Raw genomic sequence first — 12730 nt, forward strand, 5'->3', positions numbered from 1 at the left:
ATCAACTGATTCTCATATGGCATGGAAAAAAAGACCTTTCATAACCCTGACCACCTTCTATACATTCTTCAGCTTGTCAATATTCTTCCTAAAATGTGGTACCCAGAACAGAACACAGTATTCCAGATGTTGCCTGACCAGGACTGAATACAATGGTGCTATCGAATACCTTATTCTGGACATTATATCTTTCTTAATGCAGATTAAGCTCACATTAGCTTTTGGGGTTACCAAAGTACAACACTAATGTGTATTGAGCTTACAATTCATTAAAACCCTCATATCTCTTTTCTGACAAGTTCCTCTGTAACCATTCTATATACTCTCATCTTGTATTTAAAAAAAATTTTTTTTAACCCAGATATAGGACTTTACATTTATCCTCATTCAATTTGATCTTATTAGGTGTAGCCCAATATTCAAGATCTTTTGGGATCTTTATTTTGCCATCCATGTTAACCATCCCTACCAGCTCTATGCCATCTATGAACTTAAGAATTATAGCATCTATATCTTTATCCAAGTCATTGAGACAAATATTAATAAGCACAGGACCAAAATGATAGATAAAAATGATCCATGGGAGCACTCTTCTAGAGACTTACTTTCATGTGGGCATTGAGCCATTAATGACTGGTTGCTCTTTGGGTCCAGCATTCAACTAGCTTGAATTTACCTAATTATACTATCGTCTAGTCCACATTGACAAAAACATAGGATATAGGGTATATCTGACAGTATCTGCAATACTCCATACCCATAGTCTCCCACTTCTATAAAGAAGGAAGGGAAGTATATTTTCTTAACTCTTCTCCAGGTCCTAACATGGTCATTATGATTAAGTGTCATTCATTTTCTTTTTTTATCTTTTGTTCTTTCCATTTATATTGCCATAGTTGTGTATGTTATTTTTTTGTTTTTTTACTTCACTCTTTATCACTTCTAAGTATATGACCTTTTATTGAAAAATTGAAGAAAACATGTTTGTCCTTTGTGATTGTCACTTCCTTTTCAAACTTTCCACAACTGCCCCTTAAATACATTCTAGAATGTAGTCATTCGTTTACCAATCCTACTTTTCCATGATTTTTGGAAAATTGAGATATTTGACTTTCTCAAATCCTGAGGGACTTCTTTCATTATCTATGATCTTTTAAAAGTCAGTGACAGTGGCTTAGCAATCACATATGCTGGTTCTTTAACTACTCAAAGACATAATTCATATCTACCTAGTGACCAACTCATAATGACAGGTTTCCTTTTAGCATCTTCCTTTTTATCTTGGGCATCAATTTCCTATTAATCACTTTTAATCAGTCATTTCCACGCCAAAAATGATTCTTTTTGATTGAAAGAAGAAGAATGTGAATTGAGTGTTTCTTCTCTCCATTGTCCATTATCATCATCTCCACATCCATCCTAAATGCATCCTATCTCTTCTTTAATTTTTCTTTTCCCACAAGATAACACCCCCTTTTTGTTGTCCTTAGTAGTTTTTAACAGTCTCCACTTATTCTGAGTTTTAGCACTTTTGACACTACTCTTATGGGTCCATGACACATCTGGGTGTTCATCTGTTATCTTCCTTGTTTCCAACTTCTATACATATAAAAATAATAATGATAATGATAGCCAGCACTTACCTATAGCTTTCAAGTTTGCAAAACACTTTGCATGTCATCTCATTTGATCCTCACAACAATCCTATAAAGTAAGTATTATTATAATCCCCACTTTATGTATGAGGAAACCAAGAGGTTAAGTAACTTGACCAGGGTTATTATAGCCAGTAAGTATCTGTGGCAGATTTTGAACTCAGGTCTTCCTAGCAATAAGTTCTCCATTCTATCTAGTAGCTGCCTTTCTCAAAGTCAATTTGATGAATGAATTCCCTTTCCAATCACATTAATCTCTTGAGATGATTTCCTCTTTTCCTCTTCGTCAGTATTTTAGTTTGTGTCTTCAGAATTTTGTTCTCAAAAACTGCCCACCTGATCTGGGGTCACCCCCCCCCATTTCAAATAGTGATTGAGGCCAAGGTCTTCTTTCTTTGAACCCTTTGAGATGTGCTCTCCTGAATCTTAGGGTCCCCATCATACTATGCCCAGCATTCCTCTCTTCTATTATGAATTCTAACCACTATAACATCTTATCAAATGCAAAACATTTGAGTTCTCCCTACTTGGCAAACACTAGTTGGAAACTCTTCTGAACGCTCTTCCAAAGTAGTCCTTTAGGGCTGAATCTGCCACCCATGTATCCTCTGAAAGACTGGAAGCCCCAAGGCTTAGGCTACCTTAAGAAACTCAGAGGAAAAGTATCCTACCCCTCCTGGAGTTAGGATGTTCCATCAAGTGACATTTACAGGGTTCTGCACTTGGCATTCTTCCAATTCTAACATTCTATGACTTATTATTTTTCACTTTCTATTTTCAAAATGGACAGCTAGGTAGCACAGTCAAATAGAGTGCTGGTCCTGGAGTCAGGAAGACTCACCTTCCTGAATTCCAAACTGGCCTCACACATTTACTAGCTGGGTGACTCCCTCACAGAAGTAATAACATCAGGGTGCTAGACATGCTCTATCGCTGTTTCGTTTTTGTTACTATATCCTTAGCGTTGAGAATAGTGCTTCCTATGCTCTACCTTTTAGAACTTAGTAAGTGTGGAGCAGTTAGGTAGTGCAGCAGATAAAACATCTGCTTGGAATCAGGAGGACATGAGTTCAAATCTTGCCTCAGACATTTACTAGCTATGTGATCCTGGACAAGTCACTTAATCCAATTCCCTCACTAAATTTGGAGACAGAGGACCTAGGTTCAAATCTTACTTCTGTCCTTTACTACCTGAGTGGCAAACCCTGTTTGCCTCAGTTTCTTCATCTGTAAAATGAGCTGGAAAAGGAAATGACAAACCACTCCAGTATCTTTGCCAAGAAAACCCAAAAAGGGATCATGAAGACTTGTACATAAATGAAACAACTGAACAACAACAACAAAAAATTTCAAAATGCTCTTGCCTACGTGATCTCCTTTGATATTGACTTTATTCTCCCCATTTTACAAATTTAGAAACATGGAGATACTATGAGGCATAGTGATTTGCCCAAGGTCACAAAGCTCTTGAGTAGCAGTAAGAACTAGGGTGCCACATCATCTCTAAGTTCTCAGTGTCTTAGGACTAAAAGCTGCCACAGACCTCGGGGTTGGATCTTTAGCTTTTTCTAGGAGTCTCTCAAATAAGATCTCTGTGCATTTTAGTCCAAACCATACCATGTTTCTATTAGCCATGTAGACATTCTTCAGTGTGACAGGCAAGGGGTTAATACGTGGTACCCTTTTGCCTTACCTCGTAAGCAGGAGAAGGTAGATTCCCAAATAGGCAGGATTTGGGGATTGGGGAAATCCCCTGGGCAATGAGAGCAAGGACCTTGAAAGAGAAGGAGGCGGGCACTGTTGGCTGGCTCTCTTCAGCTGGCCCTGAGTCACCAGATGCCTCAGACCACATAAAAGACAAGGCGGGGGACTGAGGAAAGGAAATAAAGTTTTCCCTTGTTCAGAGAGCTGACAAGGGCTGAAGAATCAGTCTGTGAAACTTGAGCAAAAGCCTTTCATGTGTATTTATGGGACAGGCTCAGCCACTGGGAACCTGGATTCCTGGGAAGGAACACTTTGCCCCAAGAGTCTTTATGTTGGTAAAAGAGCTGCCCCTGAACCTAGTCAGACCCAGACGAAGTTGTCTTTCCTCTGGCTCTCTGTAGTAGAATGGGAACTGGATTGTTGTCAGAGGACCCGAGTTCTAATTCTAACTGTGCTATTAACTATCTATGTGACCTTGGCATGACCTTGCCTCTCTGCAAAATGAGGGTAGTAACCCTTATGGTTCCTTCCAATCTAAATCATATGATCTAAGATGATCCAAGAGTACTTAGTGATACTTTTGTTGACTGCTCAAGGCAAACCAAGAGGTCCAAGAGACAGCTAAATAGGTCTTCGTGGCTACACACAAGTTGAATTATAACATCCACGAGTTATATCATGTTTTTTCCTTGACATTTAGGAAACCCTTAACATGATGGATGGTGTGAGTGAGGCAGGGGTGGTGGAGGGTGGCACTGAATACGTGAACCAAACACTTGAACTCCAGGGATGTCAGCCTTGTGCAGAAGCTGAGGCAGACTGAAGATAGAGATGTCATTCAGGATAATGACATCCTCTCATATTCAGCTTCCTAATGTATTCAGGTTAGCCTGCTGACCATTTGTCCAAGCTGCTGCATACTCACTCTATAGTCTAGCTAAACTTTATTGTTGTGTCTACAACATATCACATCTCTTGCCTCCATGCCTTTGCATAGGCAGTCTTCCATGCCTGGAATGTGTTCCTCCTTCACCTCTGTATCTTAGAATTTCTAGTTTTCTTCCAGCTCAAGTACCACTCCCTCCATGAAGTCTTCCTAATTACCTTAAGCAGCTAGTTTCTACCCCTACAAAATTACTTTGTATTAATATATTATAAATGTATATACTTCTGTGTGGGCACATACTAAGATGTGTAAGTATCTCTCCCACAATAGAATATAAGCTTCTTGAGTGCAGAAACAATTTCATTTTTATCTTTGTAACCTTAGTGTCCTGCACAATCTCTCTGACCCACTGAGGGCACTTTATAAATGCTTGTTGACTAATTGATATACTCGTAAATTCATCCCTTGGGCAAACTATGCCCTGGGACTTGTTCTTGCTCCAGAAGGAAGAATATATATGTAAGCTTCTTGCTTGAGGTAAGGGGCTTGCCTCAGTCAGAAGATCTTGAATTTGGAGTTCTGAAAACTTACCTTAGAATGTAATCTCCCTGAGGGCAGGGACTGTCTGGTTTACTTTTATTTGTATTCCTAGCATTTACCATAGTACCTGTAGTAAGCCCTTAATAAACACTTTCAGTCTTAATCTCTTTCTGTTGGTCTATATATTATCTATTATTTACCTATCAACTATCTTTCATCTGCCTATCTCTCTCTCTCTCTCTCTCTCTCTCTCTTTCTATCTCTGTCTGTCGATCTGTTTGTCTGTCTATCTATCTATCTATCTATCTATCTATCTATCTATCTATCTATCTATCTATCTATCTATCTATCTATCTTGTTAGAACTCTGACCCGTATATTTCTTGGGTCTTAACCCCTTTAGTTGCCAGAGTTGGAACACAGCATCCTTGTGCTCATGACAAGGTTGATAAGTTGCATCCTGGGCTGCTACTTCCCACTAGAGACCCTGAGCCTGTACTATAGAGTATATGCCATTTGATTTATCACAAAATTAATACCTAAGTGGCACAGAGAGCAGAATTCTGGAGCATACACACCCCTGGAGTGGCCTGGCTTCTGACCAGTCTTTCTGAGAAGCAAGTTTCCTCATGAGGTAAAGAGTCCTCCTTGACACAGGAGGTAAAACTATAATCATCATGATAAATGATGATGACAGTTACTATTATTATTATCATTACTACTCTAAGTTTATAACATGTTTTATATTTTATAAAGCACTTTCATATCCATTACCTCCTTTGAGCCCCTTCACACCCCTGTGAAAAAAGTAGGGCAGGTTTTATTATCATAGTCTTTCAGATGAAAAAACCAAGACCCCAAGAGGCCAAGAGACCTTCCTATGGCCATATACCCACATGATGGCAGTTCCCACTAACAACTCCCATTTTCAGAGCGCTTGCTTTCAGTTAACAAAGCACTTTTCTCAGAATAACCTTGTGAGGGTAGGCAGTCAATATTATTACTCCCATTTTACTGATGAAAAAAACAAGTGATATAAACTGACTTGTCCAGGGTCACAGGGCTAGCAAATGGCCTGGCCCAATCTCCACATCTGCAAAATGAGGGGACTGGACTAGGATGTCCTTTTTAGCTCTAAATACTCTGGTTGTATATAATACAACCCTGAGTCTTCATGCCCAGTATCCCTCCTGTTTTGCCACAGATATCTAACACAAAAAGCCAGAGGCCAAGCAGGAGCAAAGAGCAAAATTTGCCAACCTGTCTTCCAGCATTCTTTCATACCTGAGTCTCAGACTTAGTAACAGGTAGGTCAAGGTAAAGAGGAACCTCTATCTCACCTGGCTGTTTTGTAATTGTGGGTTCTGAGTCTGAGACAACTAACAGAAAAACCCCTTCTCTCTCTAAGTCAAAGGATCATATTTCTTGAGGCCATCCAGTGCAACTCGGTGATTTTTCAACTGAGGAAACTGAGGTCCAGGGAGTTTCAGTTACACAGGCAGGAAGGGTCAGAGGGAATAACTGAAACTCAGGATTCTCTGGCTACTTTTCATTGTACTATGATGTTTCTCTTGAGGTTGAATATACCTTTGGAAATCTTTAGGAGTATCAGTCATTCAACATGAATTAGAGAAAAGAGGCCATAAAACCTGGGTTTGGATCCTGATTCTGCCACATACGAGACCTGGTACAAATCACTTAACCTCCCTAGCTCTCAGTTTCCTTATTTGTAAAATTACCAACTTGATACAAATGATCTTTAAGGTCCCTTCCAGCTCTAAATCACATTAAGCAATTAAATTCTCTCTTTTTATCCTCCAACCTGGCAGAATGCAGGGGAAGAGAGCTGAAAATTCAATCTCTGCTGAATAATTTCCCTGTCTGAGAATGGTGACCCAGCAATTTAGCTGACCCAATAGGAAGCTTTAAACCCACTTTTAGAACCTGTATCCACACCCTTATCCATCCTTATCCCCCTCTGTTCCCTAGTACACTGGAGTCCTTGCTCTTCATCAAAGGTACTCTCTTTAATTCCTGCCCCCCCCCAAGCATTAATTCATGCTCCTCCTCAGATGGAATGGCCTCCTGTCTTCTCCCCACACGTCCAATTCTTACCCACTCTTCAGGGCCCAGCTCCAGTGCTTCTCCTTCCATGAAGCCCTTCGTTTCCTGACCGCTCCAGCTGACAATGCACTGCTCTTCTCCTTAGAATCATCAAGACACAGTTTAGCACTTTTATGATCCCTTGTATCACTTTCTGTCGCGTATTTGTTAGTCTTATTTCCAGAACAATATTTCAAGTTCCTCAAGGTCAGGGACTGTGTCTTCTTTTTCAGTCTTGCATCCCCCACAGCACTGGGCACATAAGAAGTGCCTAATATATCATGCTATCACAGAATGTTCAGGTTGAAAGGGACCCTGAAGGTCATCTCGTCCAAGCCCCTCATTCCACAGCAAAGGCAATTGGAGACAGCTTAGGGAAAGAGACTGCGTCAAGGTCACAAAGCTAGTTTGACACATTGATGACTGACAAAGGTAATGTACACAGATAGCCAGGTCTGACCACAGTTGAAAATGGAGTTGAAGAGACAGTTTCCCAAAATCATGGATTCCTGGGGTAGAAAATTTAAAGATGCTAGTTCTAATTTTTATTGACAATCTTCTACTTCCCTGAGAAGACAGAGGCCATCCAATGTGAACACCTTCAACTCCCTTTCTTCATGCTTTAAGCCTTTCAGTAGCATCTCCTTCATGTCTCCTCTTTCCCTCTGGTCAGAGAAGATGAGGTAGTGCTTTTACTAACTAAGGCTATGGGACAAGCCTATTACTTACCCTTTTTCAATATCTTTGATCCAATTGCCCTCTGCCTTCTACAGGACTTTGCACTATTAAGTAACCTCTCTCTCACACACAATCTTGATTTTTTTTTGGTAACAATTAGCTCCTTTCTAACTGCCTACAAATGTGCTCAGTTCTTTCCAGTCCTGACAAAGACTTCCTTTGACTTCTCAATGTGGTACAGTGGCTAGAACACTGTACTTTTAGTCCAGCTTGGACACTAGCTGTGTGACTCTAGACAAGTCACTTATTCCTGGTGGGCCTCAGTTTCCCATCTGCAAAATGAGAGGGTTAGACTTAATATCTCTGAGGTCCCTTCCAGCTCTAAATCTATGATCTTATGATCCAGCTACCATCCCACAACTTCCCAAAAACTTCCTGAAAAAGTTTTCTACGCTTTATGCTTTCACTCCGTCACTCTTTCTTCAGTCTCATGTAATCAGGCTTATATCCTCACCCTTTTACCAATTCTGCTTTCTGTAAAATCATCAGTGACCTTTTAATTGCCAAATCTAGAGTTGTTTTTCTGTCCTCATCACCCTTGACATTTCTGTAGCTTTTAACAGCATTATCTATCCCTTTCACAGGAGATGCTCTTCTCCTTCTACTCTGAAGACACCACCTTCTCCAAGGTCTCCTCCTAAATTTCCAACTCAACTCTTATATTCCTAAGCCCTCAATAAATGTTCTCTGTGATGTAGCTAGATGGCTCAATGGATAGAGTGCTGGGCCTAAGGATTTCCAAGGAACTGAGTTCAAATCTGACCTCAGACACTTACTAGTTACGTAACCCTGGACAAGTCATTTAACCTTTATTTGCCTAGGAAGCAGCACAGTGGATAGAGTGCTGGGCCTGGAGTCTAAAACACCTGAGTTCAAATCTAGCCCCAGACACTTATTAGCTGTGTGACCCTGGGCAAGTTCCTTAATCTCTATTTGCCCTAATTCACTGGAGAAGGAAATGGCAAACCATTACAGTATTTTTGCCAAGAAAACCCCATGGACAATATTGGTGTGCTATGGTCCATGGAGTCACAAAGAGTTGGACGCTACTGAACAACAACAAAAATGTTCACTGTAATGTTTTATGGTGATGTATCCCTTTCCACAAATAAACCCATTCCTGTGATAAGCATAATACTAGAGGATTGGGAGAGGCACAGAGGGACAGAGTATGAGACAAGTTAGGGAATAGGGAGAGTATGAGCAGAGATGTGGAGGTAAGAAAGAACAAGATCTGTCTAACATACTAAAAGAAGTATCATCCATGGATCAAAAGTGACCTCCCCAACACATACCATTTTTGTGTTGCTGTTCAGTCGTGTCTGACATTCATGACCCCATTTAGGGTTTTCTTGGCCAAGATACTGGAGTGATTTGCCATTTCCTTTTCCAGCTCATTTTACACGTGAGGAAACTAAGGCAAACAGGGCTAAGTGATTTGCCTGGTGTCACATAGCTAGTAAGTGTCTGAGTGCAGATTTTGACTCAGATCTTCCTGACTCCAGGCTTGGCATTCTATCTACTGGGCACCTAGTTGCCATAACAAGTATAATAAAGATACTTGTTATGATACTGTAAAGTATCATCAAGATACAAATAACTCAATTTGTATCCTTGTAACACTCTGCTTGCTCCTTTTTTGAGAAACCAAACTGTAATAGCAAAAAATTAATTGCCCTAAGTAAAAAACAATGTTTATATCATTTTCCTGTGATACTCAGGACTCCTCTGTAAATGATTTTTTACCCAATGTTTCCATGAAACTAATGAGCAATGTTATATGGGACATATGTATGCCCATCCACAAATTAACCCTCAGCATTTCATTTAAAATATAAAGGTCCCCCTGCTCCCAGCTTCACCACCTCCAATACATCTGGCCTACTGCTTCTGGACTTCAGTGCATTATGGTATCAATTGTAGGATCATTGATTTACAACTGAAATGGACCTTTTGGATCACTAAGTCTAGATGTTCTCAAAGTATGGTCCATAGAGGTCAAAAGTATTACACCATAATACTAATTCATTATTTGTCTATTAAAATACTCTTCCCTTTTCCAACTATAAATCTACCTGAGGCCAGATTTTCTCCATATATTTCAATCAAACAACATTTTGTGGCAGATTGAATGCAGAAGCAGTGAAGAGAATCCGATAGTTTTCTATTAAATCAGAGCTTTAAAAGATTTGTAAAATTATATCAAGTGGTGTCATTCTAATTAAATTGTTTTTGTTTTGAAAAATATGGTTATTTTTAGTATAATATGTCATTTATATTAACATAATGGGTCTATTGCCATTTTAAGTTATGTTAACAAATATTTTAAAATTTTGTTAGTTTTGATTTCTAATATGGTAAGTATCAATTGATAGAGCTCACATAAACAAAAGCTTTTTGGGAGCCTCAATAATTGTTAAGAGGCTAAAGGGGTTCTGGGAGCAACAAATTTAGTCTAGCCCCTGATGTAATTCCACTTGAGTGGATCCATGATCATTATTTCCACTAGTACTCACAACCCATTCACACTGAGTATTCCATGTAATTTTCATAAATGCCTTTCTGTAAGATTTCCATAAATGATACATTCAATGGGTTGGGGGCTTTAATATTTCATACATAATAGTATAATACTTAGACTGCTTTTGTACTATCCCTCCCTTTTGCTTCTTCAGACAATCTACTGCCTTTTCCACTTATCTGTGTCTTTGATGATATCTTTGATGATGACATCTTTTATGCTACTTCTCCTACTCAAGAACAATAAGCAATTTCACATGCTTAAACAATATTCCTAAAATATCATATTTGTCAAGTCATTCCTTTACTTATGAACCCATACTGACTCCTCCCTTACTACAAGTCAAATGTACTCCTTTTTCTAAAATTCAAGGCCCTCCATAATCTGTCACTAGCTTACCTATGTGACTTTATCTCCCACTGCTTTCCCAGCTTTCATTCTAGCCAAATCTTTCTCTTAGCTCTCCTTTTACAATGTTAATGTGTTTGGTCAAGGATAGGACCATCTTTCCTCCTCATCCCTGCAAATCCCAAGCCTGCCCCATCCTTCAAGGCCCAGCTCAAGTTCCACCCCCTCCATGAAGCCCTCTCAGATAACTTCATCAAACACTTATGTCTCCCTTTCATATCTTCTCTTTTAATCTATTATGGCACCTCATTTTGCTCAATCAGTACTTTATTGTATGCTCTCTTATATTGCTGTCTTGTATGCTTTTAAATCTTCCTTCCATCAGAGGACTGTAAATTCCTTAAGAGGATGTGTTCTTGCTGAAGGGAGGCAGGGTGGTACAGTAGATAGAGTACCAGACTTTGAGTCAGAAGAACTCATTTTCAAACTGAGCTATGCCATTTACAAGCTGTGTCACTTCAAGCAAGTCATTTAACTTGAAAGCAGGCCTAGGAGAATTGGGTTCAAATCCTACCTCTGAATCCTATTGGCTTTGTGACCACAGGCAAGTAATTTAACTTATCATAGCCCCAGTTTCTCAATTTTTAAAATAGGGATAATAATACCTAGAAGACCTACCTATCTCAAAGGGCTTTTGTAAGGGATGTGCTTTGTAAGCCATAAAGTACAATATAAATGTGAGTTCTCATCTCTTGGAATCTATTTATCTGTCAAATGAAGACAATAATGCATGCACAAGGCAGAGAGCCTGGCATAGGAAAGGAAGTGAATAAACATTTATATAGTGCCTGCAGGTACTATGATAAAAACTTTATAAATATTATCTCACTTGAACCTCACAACAACCTTGCAAAGTAGGTGCTGTTGTTATCCCTATTTTATAGTTGAGGAAACTGAGACAAGCAAAAGTTAAGCAACTTGCCCAGGGTCACATAGCTAGTATCTGAGATCACATTTGAACTCAGATCTTCCTGACTCCAAGCCAAGTGCTCTATCCCCACAGCACCCTACCTAGATAAATGCAAGTTGTTTTCCTTCTCATGTCCCCTCACAGTACCTAAAACAGGTTTTGGATGCACAGCAAACATGCAGATGAAGTAAGAGTAACTGAATTCATATCCAAGACAAGCTACATGGAGCCCAATTTATCTGGGTCCAGTGCTTCAGTTCCCCTCCACCTTCAAAACCAGATTTCCACTTTTTCCCTAGGGTGGGCAAGAAACAGAGAGAGGAAAATGAAGAGCTGTATGAATCTGCAGTCCCACTGGCCCCAGATCTAAACAACATATAATTCTTTTTTTTGAAGTCCCTTGTACGGGAATTATGGGGAAAGGATGAATATTGTTTTTGAATGGCCAAGGGGATGTTCTTGCTGTAATGAAACACTGTGTCTGTTTAGAGAAAGCAACAATGAGAAGTTCATAATGGCCTTTTGGCTGATGCCAGAATGAGACTGACAGCAAATTGTGTCCCTGCTGTACCAGTTCCAAATTCTCGTTGATTAGTTCCAGTTACAGAGAACTACAGAGGCAACCCAACATTTCCTTAGTATTCATCCTGGAACAGTACAGAACTGTGCCGACAACTAAGCTCTAGGCCCCCAGGGCTACTAGATGGTAGCATTCATTTGACATGAAGCAAATTGCTTACCAGGTACAATGTGAGGGGCTCCAAGAAAGCACCCTACCCATGTAAGTCTTCTCTGTCAGCCTGAAATTGAGCTGGAAATGATTAAAGTCAGTTCAGATAGCTAAAGAGTAATAATGCCTTATAGAATCTCAGAAATCATCTAGTACCTCCTCCTACAGATAAAAACACAGGCCCTGAGTGGTGAAAAGACTTGCCATGGTCATATGGTGAGTTAGTGGCAGAGTAAGGACTAGGACCCAGGTTTCCTGACTGACATAAATCCATGATACTTCTCACCTCTTTATACAATTCCTTGAGTTGAGGCATGGAGTTTCTTCATTTGTAAAATGGTAATAATAATAGCATCTGTTTCACAAGATTACTATGAGGATGAAATAACATATAAAAAGTCCTTTGTAAACCTTAAAATGCGTTGCTAGCTATTGTTGTTGTCATTGTTATCTGAATGATGATTAAAGTATTATAAACCAACATTTGCTCTAGTAGCTCCCTGAAAGGGATGGATAAGATTTTGAAGAGAATGGAG

The 12730-nt window shown here is 39.5% G+C and overlaps 1 protein-coding gene across 1 annotated transcript in view; it reads right to left on the reverse strand.

The window, feature by feature from the left end:
• ARHGEF4 (Rho guanine nucleotide exchange factor 4) overlaps nt 1-12730 on the reverse strand; it is a 420624-nt gene that overhangs the window by 348834 nt on the left and 59060 nt on the right. The window lies entirely within an intron of this gene.

This window comes from Vombatus ursinus, unplaced genomic scaffold, assembly GCF_900497805.2.
Source record: "Vombatus ursinus unplaced genomic scaffold, bare-nosed wombat genome assembly UNPS02010548.1, whole genome shotgun sequence".
NCBI lineage: Eukaryota > Metazoa > Chordata > Mammalia > Diprotodontia > Vombatidae > Vombatus > Vombatus ursinus.